The 15198-nt window shown below is 45.5% G+C and overlaps 1 protein-coding gene across 13 annotated transcripts in view; it reads left to right on the top strand.

Moving 5' to 3' along the window:
* LOC123746522 (uncharacterized) overlaps positions 1-15198 on the top strand; it is a 200480-nt gene that overhangs the window by 122717 nt on the left and 62565 nt on the right. Inside the window, exon 1 of one of the 13 annotated variants that reach the window (XM_069321740.1) lies at positions 3491-4247. The exons of 10 other annotated variants lie outside the window; for them this stretch is intronic. The gene's annotated coding sequence lies outside the window, so the exon portion shown is untranslated. Of the gene's footprint in view, positions 1-3490; positions 4248-15198 lie in introns of those variants that run through there. 2 more of the 13 variants (XM_069321737.1, XM_069321732.1) reach the window with 2 other exon arrangements.

The raw sequence follows: 15198 nt of genomic DNA on the forward strand, positions 1-15198 counted from the left end.
GGGCCAGATTCACGAAGCAGTTACGAACCTGTACACTTTTTTTTCAATCTTTGGCGGCTTTGTTTACAATTATTAAACAGTTAATGAGCTCCGAAGCACCAGGAGGCTGTTTATAACAATAACAACAGTTGATTGGCAAGTTTTCATGCTTGTAAACTGTTTAATAAATGTAACCAAAGCCGTCAAAGATTGAGGAAAGATGAACACGTTCGTAAGTACTTGCGTAACTGCTTCGTGAATCCGGCGCAAGGTGCCTGAGGAAATGAGGATAGAACAACAAATTAGTGAATCCGTACCCTAGTTTAATATGGTTGCAGCTGACAGTCACTAATTTGTTCACGAATTAGTGAACGAAGGGGAGGAGGTCGAAGGAAAAGACTCGTTAATAGCGAGAAATCGTCTTGGATCCAAATACTCATGGATATTCAGGATTGACGAATCCTGACTGTTACCCATGGATATTCAGGATTGACGAATCCTGACTGTTACCCATGGATATTCAGGATGGAAGCAGCAGCTACTGAAACTGTGGCGAGAGTGAGGGCAAATGCCTTGACTACCTCAGATAATGTACCCATCTGAGAGATTAGAAATGTGTAGTATAGTAAATTCTAAATAATTTGAATTTAGGAAAACACACTTATCATGTATAGATATGATAGTGTGTCACTATGGCGGTGTGTCCACTCACAGGATGAGTGGCGCTGCCCAATACTGTCACTATGGCGGTGTGTCCACTCACAGGATGAGTGACGCTGACCAATACTGTCACTATGGCGGTGTGTCCACTCACAGGATGAGTGGCGCTGCCCAATACTGTCACTATGGCGGTGTGTCCACTCACAGGACGAGTGGCGCTGACCAATACTGTCACTATGGCGGTGTGTCCACTCACAGGATGAGTGACGCTGACCAATACTGTCACTATGGCGTTGTGTCCACTCACAGGATGAGTGACGCTGCCCAATACTGTCACTATGGCGGTGTGTCCACTCACAGGACGAGTGGCGCTGACCAATACTGTCACTATGGCGGTGTGTCCACTCACAGGATGAGTGGCGCTGACCAATACTGTCACTATGGCGGTGTGTCCACTCACAAGATGAGTGGCGCTGACCAATACTGTCACTATGGCGGTGTGTCCACTCACAAGATGAGTGGCGCTGACCAATACTGTCACTATGGCGGTGTGTCCACTCACAGGATGAGTGACGCTGCCCAATACTGTCACTATGGCGGTGTGTCCACTCACAGGACGAGTGGCGCTGACCAATACTGTCACTATGGCGGTGTGTCCACTCACAGGATGAGTGGCGCTGCCCAATACTGTCACTATGGCGGTGTGTCCACTCACAGGACGAGTGGCGCTGACCAATACTGTCACTATGGCGGTGTGTCCACTCACAGGATGAGTGGCGCTGACCAATACTGTCACTATGGCGGTGTGTCCACTCACAAGATGAGTGGCGCTGACCAATACTGTCACTATGGCGGTGTGTCCACTCACAAGATGAGTGGCGCTGACCAATACTGTCACTATGGCGGTGTGTCCACTCACAGGATGAGTGACGCTGCACAATACTGTCACTATGGCAGTGTGTCACTAGGAGGGGATTGGCAAATCGAGAGGACGGGTACGTTGCATTGGGGCATAATTTTCGAATATCGGAACATGTACAATTTTGATGGTGTTCCACATCCAGGTTGCTTGGTGGTGTGTTCAGTGTGGTGTGTGTTGAGTGATTCATGGAGCTCCGGAACTGTTTGGGCCTTTGCTGGGCGGTGTCTTGTAGTTATGTTGTTATCTTAGATATAGCTACTCAGAACGAAGTGTTCATGTAGCACGGGTTATAGTGAGCCCTTAATTGAGCTTGGTTATTCGCGATAACCTTGTTACTGTGATATTTGGGTTAAAGTTTTAAATGGAGGTGGCGTTTCCTCCTCTTCTCCTGTTTCAAATGGGCTTCTGATTTAGTGCACTGGTTTTAGTCTTGTTTTAGTAACATTATCTTGGTGACGGATATAGATGCACGGTGTTTAATAGCGTGTCTCTTTGTCCCGCCTGCTATCCTAACCTCGTGTCAGCAAGGCGGACATCCCACCTTGCTATCCTAACCTCGTGTCAGCAAGGCGGACAGCCCCCCCTTGCTATCCTAACCTCGTGTCAGCAAGGCTGACAGCCCCCCCTTGCTATCCTAACCTCGTGTCAGCAAGGCTGACAGCCCCCCCTTGCTATCCTAACCTCGTGTCAGCAAGGCGAACAGCCCCCCCTTGCTATCCTAACCTCGTGTCAGCAAGGCGAACAGCCCCCCTTGTTATCCTAACCTCGTGTCAGCAAGGCGAACAGCCCCCCTTGCTATCCTAACCTCGTGTCAGCAAGGCGGACATCCCACCTTGCTATCAAAAGACTTTCGTTTTGACAGCTTTTCCTTCACCTGTTGCTCACCATTGTCCTTTACCCCGTAAAAACCCCACCCGCTGTAAGAGGAAGATCACCAGATGGGTGAGAGCGGGCCACTTCAGGCCGGTGAGAGCCACTCTGCGGGCCACCTCGCCCCGGGGCCATGGGCGGGCCATGGACGGTGGGAGGGCGGGCCATGAACAGTGGCGGGAAGGAGGTAGAGGGTGGAGTTATGACTCCAAACGTCAACTGTAATGTAGGAAAGTTTAGGCGACGATAGAGACAATGGAGTGACTCTTGTGAGTTACAAGAGCCACCTGAACACTTGTAATTACCTGAATCCTTGTAATTACCTGAATCCTTGTAATCACCTGTCCTCCCGTCCTCCTAATAGGCTTTATACGCCTACCTTTAATCCTAATAGAACGTCGTATTTTGACGTATGCTTTAACCTAAGGCCAAAAATTGTCCTACTAGAAATTTGACATACCGTCCCGTTCTCTGTTTTGGGTCCTCTGGGAGGTTAGGATAAGGGCACTTTAGTACGACAGTTTCTCGACGTTGGGAAACCTTCGGAGGACGGGTTGCTGGCCACACTACACAGAATTCCCAAAAGTTTCTCGGACACTCATTTCATTTCCAAGAAGCACTCCAGGATGAGGACGAGTGTTGGCTACTGATAGTGGAGAAATGCTCGGAAATTCGTGGTATATGAAACCAGATACCATGTGTGTGTTGTTCGTGGGGGGGCGGGAGGAGTAGTTGAGTGACGTCACGGCAGTTTGTGCCCCACGGAAGCCTCTATCTTATCGAAAGTTCCGCAATGATTTACGTAACTTGCACAATGGAGCCAGTGTACAGCGTTCATGCTATTGCGAAAGCCTTAAATGACTTCATTCATGCTTGCGTGCAGGAATGCACAGGCCTAGAGAGAGATAAATTGGCGCCACTGGCCGACATGAGAGCGCTGCTTGCACTAGCACTTTTTTTGGCGGGAGTGTTATGTAAACAAACATGGCGAGGGCTACGAACCACAGAGGCGCTAGTTTCGCTACACTGCTAGCAGGCAGCGCTACACCGCTAGCTGGCAGCAGTCGCTCCCTGTCCTCCGCGCGTTGTGTTGTGTATGCGTAGTTTCCACTGAGCCTCGTGGCTACTTGCGCATCTCTCGTACGCACATGTGCGGGGTGGGCACTTGACTACAGCTGGGAAGTCCTGCTTGAGGAGTTATGAATGAGTGGGCAAAGTGTGTGTCTAGGTAAGGCATGTCCTGGTGTGAAGAGTGGCTGCTAGTAGAGTATAGCCAGGTGCTGTAGGACCAGCACCAATAGTTTGGCCAAGGCCACTCTAGCCTTCGCAAGCTACATGGCTGTTTGTTCTGGCATTCGCTACCAGACGTGTGTGCGGGGTAGATATAACCAGTTGAAGAACTTAGCATGGTCAAGAGCCCCAGATCTGATTACAGGACCTAGCCGCGATATTGACCATTGACGATGATAGTGAGAGAATAATTTTCATTTGGAAAATATTAGACTGGTTCCAAATGTGCACATGTAAATAGCACCGCAGGAGACCAGGAGGCATGGCAGGAAGTGCAAAATACCCCCGTTGAAAAGCAGAGTTGCAATAGGTGCGTTAAGAAACACTTATAACAAGAGCCCAAGTCTTCAACATTCTCCCACTAAACATAAGGGGCATAACTGGCCGACGTCTCAGTGTTCAAAAGGGAACTTGATGAACACCTCCAAAGAATACCTGATCAACCGGGCTGTGATTCAGAGTGGGACCAGTTGGCTTGGCCAGTGACTAGGCCGCGGGGGACATTGATCCCCACAACCAACACAAGGTAAGATTAATATAGCATATTAACGTTATAGTTACCATTTAAGTAACATTTAACAAGTTTTACTTGTTCATATTACACTTCGAGACAATTACAATGTTTTATTCTGTCGAACAGATCATCAGTTGTGAATTTATTATAAAACAAAATATTTGTTTTTATTGACAATTCTATAACAAATAATTAGCCTAATCGTTACGAAATATGTGCACAAGGTTTGTCACCAGTAAACCAAATGTAAAGTGAAAATGATTGTCATTTTTCTTAGCAGTAATTAGTCAATAGAAAAGGACAATAGACATTTTATTCAATAGTTAATTATTAACCTTACTGCGTGTTACGTCTATTTTTGTAATGTCAGGCAGATAGGGGTTTCCCTAGAACCTAATATATGGTCCTGCGGGCCTCACCAAGCAACAGCCTGGTGCGGCCGGCAGGCCCATGGATCCACAACAGCCTGGTTGGTCTTATGCACTTTTATGTACTCTGTACTGTACCTCCAAGTAATGTACTCTGTACTGTACCTCCAAGTAATGTACTCTGTACTGTACCTCCAAGTAATGTACTCTATACTGTAATGTCCAATAAACGAAGCTTTGAACAACTGTTAAACAACTGTCAGACTTGTTCAGTTTTGCGTAACGAGGCTTTGGTGTGTCGCGCGTGAGTGCGCATGCGCTAACGGCTTAATTGTATTGTACATGATGTCATGGCTAACTGTCCGTGGTTGACAGCTGTCAGTCATGTGTGCTCACCTGTACGGCACGTGTTTAGGGGGCGGGGGGGGGGTCTTGTTGGTGTTGGGCAGGTGTTTCTTGTGCTTGGCCCCATCCCCTGACGTATGTGTCTGTGTCTGTGTATGTATCTGTCTGTATCTGTATCTGTGTGTGTTTGTATCTGCATCTGTCTGTATCTGTGTCTGTGTATGTATCTGTCTGTATCTGTATCTGTGTGTGTTTGTATCTGCATCTGTCTGTATCTGTATCTGTGTGTGTTTGTATCTGCATCTGTCTGTATCTGTGTCTGTATCTGTCTGCCCGTGTCTGTGTACACCCCCACTACACCTCACTGTGAAATACCCTGAACAATTACAACAGCCTGTAGTTGAATAACTAGAACTATACAAATAACAATTCAAGTGATTAAAATAACATGTGGTATGATACCTTGGTATATCTTATTAATTACAGGGAGATTACCTGTAGATGATTTCGAAACTAATCATATCTTGGCCAGTGTCTGAAGGGTTGAATGACTAATGGAGGTAATTTGTGCCCCGGTACTTGGCCACCACAGCCAGATTGATCAAGTAATACACTACCCCCTCGTGAAGCAACTTGGGGGGGGGGGGGAAGACATGACCTTGGCCTAGATATCTTGAAATATTGGTGTCAGTTGCCCAACGAGGCCCTTGCGATCATAACTAGCCAGTGTTTATAATGATTTAGCAGGGTGCCAGTTGTGCATAGTTAGGTAGTTAAGGCATCTCCAATTCCCAGAGTAAACTCCTAAAGTCCTGAAATCGTGAGATTTAAAGTTATCAATAAAGATAAACTTTGTGTTAAGAAAATTTGGTAATCTTGTATATTTTATAAATTGTTCGCCAATAATAATAGAATAATTAATCTTACCTTGAGGTGCTTCCGGGGCTTAGCGTCCCCGCGGCCCGGTCGTCGACCAGGCCTCCTGGTTGCTGGACTGGTGAACCAGGCTGTTGGACGCGGCTGCTCTCAGCCTAACGTACGAATCACAGCCTGGTTGATCAGGTATCTACCTTAACAATAATTATCATTAAGGTTAAATTCCAGTTCATTTACGCAGTAACCTGACATTAATGATCAAACGACGTAAATATAAAACTTTGTCTGCTTCTGGAGAATGTAAATTATAATTAATTGCTCTTATTTTTTCCAGGTAAGGGATGTGTTGCGTTCATCTGGTGATGGGAGTCTGTCCACCTGGCGTGTACAGGTAGGAAGCAGCTCACCTGTGTACAGCAAGGCTATGTACAGGTGTTCACTGTACTCTTAGGAACACGTTGGGCTTTTTTGGAGGCTGTGGGTAGGTTGTAGTGAACTAGTAGGTTGTTAGTGGGTCTCAAGGGACTCCTGGTGGGTTGTGGGCTGTGTGGTGGGTTGTAATGACCTCTTGATTGGTTGTAATATGCTCTTTCACTCTCACTGGTAACCGTACCACGATTAGCTAAGATTGAATTGATGTAATAAATCTTTAATCTGTTCATCTCCTCTGTTCCTTATCAAGTAAATTATGCCAATGGATATAAATGGTTTAGATCAGGAAAGACCTGGGTAAATAATGGTTTAGAAACAGGTGGTTGATTTACTGTATGGATTAAGTTACCGGGATCACTGAAGTGTTGCATAGGTTAGTCAGACGTGTGTGTGTGTGTGTGTATAAGTTTAAGTGGAAATAAACAGGAGCTGCTTATAGAAGACAATAGGTAGTTTCATTAATTTCAGAGTTCATATGTTCTTAACCCATTTGTTAGACTATAATATTAACAAATAATAAAAGTTGATAAAGTTTGAGGTGAGAATGCAACAGATTATCAAGGAAAATGGACTTTGGGAAAGTTTCCCCTGCATCTGTCTGTCTAAACTAGCGTGTGGTGTTCCGCATCAGAGATGTCCTCCTGTGATCCACAGTTCACTGTGAGCGTGCTGGGATACGAGGTAGTAATGTGAGGTAGTAACTACCAGGAGAGGTCGTACGAGATACGACTCGGCCAATTAAGGTACCCAACACTTTTAAGACCATCGGGGAATCGAACCCGCGCCACAGAATTAAGAGTCCTGCGCGCTATCCACCAGGTTACGAGGCCCCTACGGCTACGGCCCCCTACGGGGCTACGAGGTACCCAACGCCTTTAAGACCATCGGGGAATCGAACGCCGACCCTGCACGAAGCCGTTGCTGAACCGACGAGTTGAAATGGAAGGAGACAGCGGGTAATGAGCACCGGAATAAGCAGCAATTTGATCACCACTTCCTGTGTCGTAAAGCCACGTTGGAAGCTGTCGGAGGGGCTGCTCGTAAGGCTCGTCCAGGCCTTACACGACACGTCAAAATCGACCCTAATGGCTTCCATGGTCGTTGAGCTTGGGGGACCATGTCGTTGGCTCGTAGCTGCAGGGAGGGGGGGGGGGGTGGAAGAGGCGCTGATGACATCACCTTTAAGGGTTAATTGTCATGTTGTTAGACCCAGATTATGTACTTTAATGTGTGTGTGTCGTCTAGCACTTTATTCCTTTGTCGGCTGCGTTATTGGTAATGTCAACGGTGTTGCCACGTCCTGAGAGCCACTTACAGTAAGTGGGTCCCGGGGTTGAGTTGGTAACGAGGTCGGTCGTTCCGTAGGGTAACGTGTCGTTTCTCATCTTTCGTTGTTGGTATTTATATATTTTATAACTTTCTACGTTTTTAAATTGTCTTCGGAACATAATATTGATTTTCGTGGCCTTGGATAGCAACACCTTGGATACCAACACCTTGGATAGCAACACCTTGGATAGCAACACCTTGGATTTTCTGAGTAAAACGGCTTTTTTTTTTACCTTGAATAAATCATTATAATTGATCTATAACCTAGATTGTACCTGGATAAGGTTCTGGGAGTAGTTCTATTCCCCTACAGCTGGGCCAAGCTTGACCTGAGAACTTGGTCCAACAGGCTGTTGCTTGGAGCGGCCAGCAGGCCCACGTATAGCCTGGCACTTATTGCAGAAAAGTGTCCTTTTTTTTTATTAATATTTCCACTTTTGTTCCGGCAATATTTCTTATGCTCGCTGGGAGGATGTTGAACACCCGTTGGACCTCTGATGTGTATAATGTTGTCTGTGCCTATGGATTCCTTCCATATCTTATGGGCTCGCCATAGCCCGTGCTACATGGACATTTCGTTCTAAGTAGCTAAATCTAAAACAGCATATCGTTCCATATCGTTCACTCCAGTAAGGTTTTTACTGTGTAAATTTGGGACCTGACCCTCCAGTATTTTCCACGTGCATACATTCTCTCTCGTCTCCTTTCTAGAGAGCGAGCTTTTGGAGAAGATTTACACGCTCCCAATAATTTAGGTGTTTGATCGCGTCTATGTATGCCGTGTATGTTCTCTGTATGCCGTGTATGTTGTCTGTATGCCGTGTATGTTGTCTGTATGCCGTGTATGTTGTCTGTATGCCGTGTATGTTGTCTGTATGCCGTGTATGTTGTCTGTATGCCGTGTATGTTGTCTGTATGCCGTGTATGTTGTCTGTATGCCGTGTATGTTGTCTGTATGCCGTGTATGTTGTCTGTATGCCGTGTATGTTGTCTGTATGCCGTGTATGTTGTCTGTATGCCGTGTATGTTGTCTGTATGCCGTGTATGTTGTCTGTATGCCGTGTATGTTCTCTGTATGCCGTGTATGTTCTCTGTATGCCGTGTATGTTGTCTGTATGCCGTGTATGTTGTCTGTATGCCGTGTATGTTGTCTGTATGCCGTGTATGTTCTCTGTATGCCGTGTATGTTCTCTGTATGCCGTGTATGTTGTCTGTATGCCGTGTATGTTGTCTGTATGCCGTGTATGTTGTCTGTATGCCGTGTATGTTGTCTGTATGCCGTGTATGTTGTCTGTATGCCGTGTATGTTGTCTGTATGCCGTGTATGTTGTCTGTATGCCGTGTATGTTGTCTGTATGCCGTGTATGTTGTCTGTATGCCGTGTATGTTCTCTGTATGCCGTGTATGTTCTCTGTATGCCGTGTATGTTCTCTGTATGCCGTGTATGTTGTCTGTATGCCGTGTATGTTGTCTGTATGCCGTGTATGTTGTCTGTATGCCGTGTATGTTGTCTGTATGCCGTGTATGTTGTCTGTATGCCGTGTATGTTGTCTGTATGCCGTGTATGTTCTCTGTATGCCGTGTATGTTCTCTGTATGCCGTGTATGTTGTCTGTATGCCGTGTATGTTGTCTGTATGCCGTGTATGTTCTCTGTATGCCGTGTATGTTCTCTGTATGCCGTGTATGTTGTCTGTATGCCGTGTATGTTGTCTGTATGCCGTGTATGTTGTCTGTATGCCGTGTATGTTGTCTGTATGCCGTGTATGTTGTCTGTATGCCGTGTATGTTGTCTGTATGCCGTGTATGTTCTCTGTATGCCGTGTATGTTCTCTGTACTTCCTCTATTTCAGCAATTTCTCCTGCTCTGAAAGGGGAAGCGAGTACCACATCAACCCCATCAACCAGGTACCGAGCAGTACTCGAGACTGGACAGCACAAGTGATTTTATTATGAACATTGTAATGGAATCCCATTATTTGAAGGTTCTCGTAATCCATCTTATTTTCTAGATGACAATATTAGCTTGATTACACACAGAAATCACAGTAGCATGATGCATCAAATATACAATTTCTAGGTTGTATATTTGTATATTTTTCAAATATACAAATATACAATATACAATTTCAGACGATTAAGGCAGCGTCTGGGATCCTCTCGGACGTAGGTTCGAATTCTCGTCACTGCCCTTGTGTATTTGTTCATTTAATATTAGCTTGGTTATGTTTCCTAAACGTTAAGTCGTCAGACATGAGTATTCCCAGATCCTTTACGTGCAGCTGTGAGTAATTAGTAGCATCAGAAATGGTATATTGCATGAAGGACGCTAATTACTTGTGAACATTGAGATGGTAATTCTTGCGTAAATCATGTGTGTGTTTAATGAATTTGAACAAGCTGTTAGTGTTGTGGTAATCACCCGAGACGCAGGACATGGTAACGCTGATGTCAGAGTAGTTAAGTCGCTCGTAAAACATCACATTGGTCACGTGACCTTGGCGGCTGTTGGGAATTAATTCACTATTTGCCATGCTTGTGTCGGGGGGGGGGGGGGGGTTGTCATGGTTGTTAGAGGTTGCCATTGGTGCCATCAGTGAGGGTTGAGAGGCCAGCGAGGGGGGGGGGCGGTACTTACCATGAGGGAGATAGTAAAGAGGTCATTATATTGACTACTCTCTCACAGTTGTGCTCACCTAGTTGTACTCGTCTAGTAGATGAATGCTGTGTGTATGTGTGTGTGTGTGTGTGTGTGTACTCAACTAATTGTGCTTGCAGGGATTGAGCTCTGGCTCTTTGGTCCCGCCTCTCAACCGTCAATCAACTGGTGTACAGGTTCCTGAGCCTATTGGGCTTTATCATATCACTTGATATGATATTGAGCCTATTGGGCTTTATCACTTGAAACTGTGTATGGAGTCAGCCTCCACTACATCACTTCCTAATGCATTCCATTTGTCAACCACTGACACTAAAAAAGCTCTTTCTATCTGTGGCTCATTTGGGCACTCAGTTTCCACCTGTGTCCCCTAGTGCGTGTGCCCCCTTGTGTTAAATAGTGTCTTTATCTATCCTATCAATTCCCTTGAGAGTATTGAATGTGGTGATCATGTCCCCCTAACTCTTCTGTCTTCCAACGAAGTGAGGTTTAATTCCCGTAGCCTCTCCTCGTAGCTCATACCTCTCAGCTCGGGTACTAGTCTGGTGGCAAACCTTTTGAACATTTTCCAGTTTAGTCTTATCCTTGACTAGATATGGACTCCATGCTGGGGCTGCATACTCCAGGATTGGCTTGACATATGTGGTATACAAAGTTCTGAATGATTCCTTACACAAGTTTCTGAATGCCGTTCTTATGTTGGCCAGCCTGGTATATGCCGCTGATGTTATCCTCTTGATATGGGCTGCAGGGGACAAGTCTGGCGTGATATCAACCCCCAGGTCTTTTTCTCTCCGACTCATGAAGAATTTCATCTCCCAGACGATACATTGTATCTGGCCTCCTGCTCCCTACGCCTATCTTCATTACATTACATTTGGTTGGGTTAAACTCTAACAACCATTTGTTCGACCATTTATTCAGCTTGTCCAGGTCTTCTTGACCTGTGTGTTTACTAGTTGTGTTTTTGCAGGGGTTGAGCTTTGCTCTTTCGGCCCGCCTCTCAACTGTCAATCAACTGATTTACTAACTACTTTTTTTTTTTTTTTTTTTTTTTTTTTTTTTTTTTTTTTTTTTTTTTTCACCACACACACACACACACACCCCAGGAAGCAGCCCGTGACAGCTGACTAACTCCCAGGTACCTATTTACTGTTAGGTAACAGGGGCACTTAGGGTGAAAGAAACTTTGCCCATTTGTTTCTGCCTCGTGCGGGAATCGAACCCACGCCACAGAATTACGAGTCCTGCGCGCTATCCACCAGGCTACGAGGCCCCACAAGATTGTGTGTGTGTGTGTGTGTGTGTGTGTGTGTGTGTGTGTGTGTGTGTGTGTGTGTGTGTGTGTGTGTGTGTGTGTGTGTGTGAGTGAGAGTGATGAGTATATTCATTCATGAGAGCAGTGGGTGGGGTGGGACTGGCAACATGCAAGGTTGCTACACTCAGCTCTGGCCCACTGGAGCATGAGCTCCCATGACACCAGGGCAGGTCTGGGGCCGCCTGACGTAACCCCTCCCCCCTGCCTGCCACCCCCTCTGCCTGCCACCCCCCCTGCCTGCCACCCTCCCTGCCTGCCACCCTCTGACGTAACTAACCACTCGGGTAACTACCCACTGTGAACCTATCCACGCCCTTCACAAAGTGTAGTTCACAATAGTAACGTTACTATTCACTAGCCAAGGTTCTAGATGGGGATTTTCTCCTCTAGCTAAGTGGTCTGGACCTTGAATGTGTTCCTCGTGGCACTGGGCCTGTCTCCTCGTGGCACTGGGCCTGTCTCCTCGTGGCACTGGGCCTGTCTCCTCGTGGCACTGGGCCTGTCTCCTCCTGGCACTGGGCCTGTCTCCTCCTGGCACTGGGCCTGTCTCCTCGTGGCACTGTTTAGTTTTGGTTAGTCCTTTTGGTTTGGTTAGTTTGCTCCGTGTTCACTGCTCGTTCTTCAGCACCTCTCCAGGGGCCTGGGAGTCGTCCCAGTTGATACTGTGATAAGATAAGCAGCTTGTGGTTGGTGTGTCTTGGAGGAGGTGATAAGGGGGAAGGTTAAGGGAGTGTGTCCGCTCACTCCTGGTTCACCCCGTCCTCTCCAACGTTCACAACATCGCCAAAATGGTGTGTACTAAATTGCCGGAGCTTCAAAGAGGATCCACGGATAGAAAATGGGACTTCGCGTTAATTTTGCGAGCTTCTTGAAGTTGGTAGAGTTTGTGGTGCACGTGTGGGTACACGCCTAGGTGTACGCACCAGCTCCTAGCGCCTTACGCACGTGTGGGAGGCCTTACGCACGTGAGGGAGGGAGGGAGGGAGGGAAGGAGGAAGCTGAAGAGAGAAGGGCACCACCTCGGCTTTCACCTGTGGTGGCGTCACTCTGCTTGGATAGCGTCTCCCACCACGCGGATTTTTCACTACAGCTGCTCTGTAAATCTTTTAATTAGTATAAAAATACACTTTATTTTGTTTTCCTCAAGCAAAAATGACTTCTGAGAATGCCCCCCCCCCTCTCTGTCTGTCCCTCTTTGTTCTGTTTTTTGCTACACCGTCTAATCCTGTATAATTTGTAAAGGCCTATTGAGTATCCTGTATCCTGTGATCAAGTCTTCTCTGGTTCTTTTCTCGCATGGTTAGGATTAGTTTAATGGCGTGATTGATAGGATGAAGGTTCCCCGGTGCTGTGTACTCCTTTACTGGTCTCACGTTTGTGGCGTGGTGTTCCAGTGACACAATTATAGATGTCTGAAGCCGCGTTGGAAGAAAAGATGCCGACCTGCTGACACAAGTCTTAAAATGTTATTACAACGTGACGTCTTCAGAAGACACACTCGGGAACCTGTACACCAGGTGATTGACTGGTGGACAGCTTCATAAATACATAAATACTGCCCGACTTTCGGCCAGTAGGTATTTATGTATTGTGGAAAATATAGTTAATTATAAATTGTAATGCTAAACACACACACACACACACACACACACACACACACACACACACACACACACACACACACACACACACACACACACACACACACACACAGGCTCAGGAATCTGTACACCTGTTGATTGACGGTTGAGAGGCGGGACCAAAGAGCCAGAGCTCAACCCCCGCAAACACAACTAGGTGAGTACAACTAGGTGAGTACACACACACACAATATACATATATATATATATCCCGTGTGTGTGTGTGTGTAAAATATGTATTGTTATATATAAATATATAATATATACCCAGGCATATATTTATGTATGAGAAACTCATTAAGTTTGGTTTTGTGGCAGTTTCTCCCTGCTGAAGGGAGAATAATAAGCTCTCCGGGAGGGAACATTTTTAAGGCTTCGCGAAAATTATATTTTAAAAATTTCTCATGAAAAGTTCTCGTTTTCTGAATACTTGTAAAAAAAATGATTTTACCGAAGTTAGAGAACCTGAACTGAGAGGGAGGGAGGGAGGGAGGGAGGCCACCTACCTTGAGGAAGGAGGGGGGGGGGGGAGACTACAAGCATTTCACAGTTAAACCATTGAACAAAATTGTGAAGACTGTGCATCGAAGATCTGTGCCACCATATATATATATATATATATATATATATATATATATATATATATATATATATATATATATATATATATATATATATATATACGTGCCACGAAATGCCCGAAACGCTTTGCGTAATAGTGGCTTTAGGTATTGTATGTACTAGCCCTATCTATAAATCCATCACTCCTTGTAAAATCTCTTGTATGTATGTACCATACCTAAATAAACATTTGATTTGATATACGCTGCCTCGCACCGCCTCGAACCAGTTCCTCTTGGAAGACGCCGGCGTGCATGCTTCCTCATCAAGATGTGACAGGTGTGTGTGTGTCACATGTGTGTCCCGTCGGCACCTTATTGTTGAGCCTTCTTGAACCTGGCGAGAGTTGTCACCGCTCCTTCCACACACCGACACCCGCTACATGGAACAGGTAGTCGAACACGGCAACAATCAGAAGGCGGCAAGTCATTACGACTATATATCACTGGGAAGGGATAAGGATTTGGGATGGGACGGTGGGGAAGGAATGGTGTCCGACCACTTGGATGGTCGGGGATTGAACGCCGACCTGCATGAAGCGAGACTGTCGCTCTACCGTCCAGCCCCAGTGGTTGGGGCAGGTAGCGGAACAGATTAAGAACAAAGTAAAGTCGTGGAGGGTAAATTAGCAGGTAGGCGGCTCCATGCATCATCTGGCCGCCCACCCTTGCTCCAGTCTCTCATAAGCTCCGTTAGTGGAGGTTGAAATTTAAGTTTATTGAGGTATAAATACAGAGATGAGGTTGCTCAAGCTATTCTCACCCCGTTCAATACAACGTGTTGTATTGAACGGATACAATTTTATATATATATATATATATATATATATATATATATATATATATATATATATATATATATATATATAATATATATATATATAATATATATATAATATAAACTCGGACAAATTACAGGAAATAGGATCTAGGAGTAATCATGTGGGAAGACCTTACATTTAAAGAACACGCTAAAGTAACTGTCACCACTGCAAGAAAAATGACAGGTTGGATAACGAGAACCTTTCACACAAGGGATGCCATACTAATGGTACTTTTCAAGACACTAGTGCTCTGTAGGGTGGAATATTGTTGCACACTAACAGCCCCATTCAAAGGCGGAACAACTGATGACATGGAGAGTATGCAAACATCCTTTACTGCTGGAATCCACTCTATAAAACATCTAAATTATTGGAACCGATTAAAAGTTCTAAATCTGTATTCTCTAGAACGCAGACGAGAGAGGTGCATAATAATGTACAGGTGGAGAATATTAGAGGCACTGATTCCGAATTTGCACACGGAAATATCATCATATGAAACATGTAGGTGTAGCAGGATGTGAAGAATTGTCCTATTGAAATGCAGGAGGACC

This window comes from Procambarus clarkii, chromosome 10 (assembly GCF_040958095.1).
Source record: "Procambarus clarkii isolate CNS0578487 chromosome 10, FALCON_Pclarkii_2.0, whole genome shotgun sequence".
NCBI lineage: Eukaryota > Metazoa > Arthropoda > Malacostraca > Decapoda > Cambaridae > Procambarus > Procambarus clarkii.